Here is a 1,998-nt window from a genome sequence, read left to right on the forward strand (position 1 = left end):
TACAATACTAGACTAAGTAACTTAAAAAGAAATAAAACTTATTGAACTACTAAGTTTTTAGACTGGGGGGGAGGGGAAGGGAGGAGAGGAGGACTCTGCAAGTGAAATTGCCTAGGACTTATAAAATGACTAAGAAGGGGAAGCTATTTTCTCTTTCAAATCTAAATGGGTTTTTATGTAGAACCTAGAATTTCTAACTGACTTGATTTCTGGAAATGGAAATCCACACATTTTTATTATGGGAAGCTTCTTTAGATGCAATTCTTATTCTAAAGTTTCAAGTCCTGCTGTAAGGATCATGGTTTTTGTTTCTGTTGTTTTTTCCCAAGGGTTTTCACTGTGATTTTACTGTGTTGCAGGTTACATGATAAAAAATATAAAAAATTTAATGAGCTGAAGTTCTTGATTCTTTTTACAAGTGACAAACTTGGAACTTGATTGACTGACTTAAAACATTCGCAAAATTGGGGGGCAGCTGGGTAGCTCAGTGGATTGAGAGCCAGGCCTAGAGATGGGAGGTCCTAGGTTCAAATCTGGCCTCAGACACTTCCTAGCTGTGTGACCCTGGGCAAGTCACTTGACCCCCATTGCCTACCCTTACCACTCTTCTGCCTTGGAGCCAATACACAGTATTGACTCCAAGACGGAAGGTAAGGGTTTTAAAAAAAAAAAAAAAAAAAAAAAAACATTCGCAAAATTAAACTGAAATGATGATATGGGCATTTGTTTACAGACTTTGAATTAATATAAAGTGTATTTGGTTTGTGAAACCCTGTACTATGGAAAAGATAATAAACTGGAGACAGTATTTTGAAAAAATAATTCATATTTGTATTTGCTGTCAACCACTGTAAAAAAGGCAGTTTTTAAAGCTAAAACTCCTTCTTAAAAAACCATCACCCCTTACTTTGACCTAGCTTTAGAGTAGACTCATTATATTTTATAATAGGATCCTCTTTATTTTTATATCAATATTCATCTCTTTCTGTCCTATTTTCTTTTCCCTTTTCACAAAATTCTAAATGTTTTTTTTTTCATTCACTGAATTGCTTTTAGGAAATTCCCAGATAAATCTTGCCCTTCTCCTCCTTTCTTTTTTCTCTTCTTTCTCCTCCTCTGCCTCATCCCAAAAAATAATGAAAGATGAAAATAGTATATACAATAAATATGAAAATTAAATTTAAAAACACTCCACCAGAAAAAAATGGAAACTGAATGTTATAATATTACAAAGAAAAAGCTTGGCTCCAAAGAAACTATATGTGAAAACATATTCCCCTTCTTCCTTTATGGCATTCGGAATGCATGGATGGTAAATGTTCTACGTAGCATGATTTTTTTTCTCATTGGTTATGATATTTTTCTTTTTCCTCTTTTATTTCTTTTTTCTCCCATTTCTTAAAATAAAAAATGTCTTTCAAGGAGAAAGGAAGGGAAAGGATGAGGGGTGGTATCTAGGTGAAGAAAAATACAACATTTTCAATAAAATTCATTAAAAGACAAAAAATTGAAAAATAGAACTTGACAGCTCATGAAGCCACAATTCTACATTTCTTCTCCCTTATGTATCCTTTCAGCACATGTTCACTGTTGTACTTGACTTACTTCTTCCCATGTCATTAATTCTGCCCTGCACCTATTTTCCCACTTCTTTCAATTTTCCTAGTAGTTACGTTAAATATCCTATAATTTTGCTCTTTTAATTTTGATACCACTTTATGATTTAACAACAAAAAAGATGCATTTTTATCAGCTGTCTCCAGAGGAATCTCTTGGTATGCAGGGAGTAATCACAATTCTCTGTTCAGTTCAAACATGAGACTTGTTGCTACTTAGAAAAATGAAAAGACAATCTTATTTAATTCAGTTCTCTGTATCTGAGAAGTTTGAATGTTTTCTCTCTACCTAAGATTACAGAATGCAGAGATGTAACATTTTTTGGGGGGTAGGGAATGACAGTTGTCAGTAGAAATAGATAAAAAGGTACATTCAGAAGAG

The sequence above is a fragment of the Gracilinanus agilis genome, chromosome 6 (assembly GCF_016433145.1).
Source record: "Gracilinanus agilis isolate LMUSP501 chromosome 6, AgileGrace, whole genome shotgun sequence".
NCBI lineage: Eukaryota > Metazoa > Chordata > Mammalia > Didelphimorphia > Didelphidae > Gracilinanus > Gracilinanus agilis.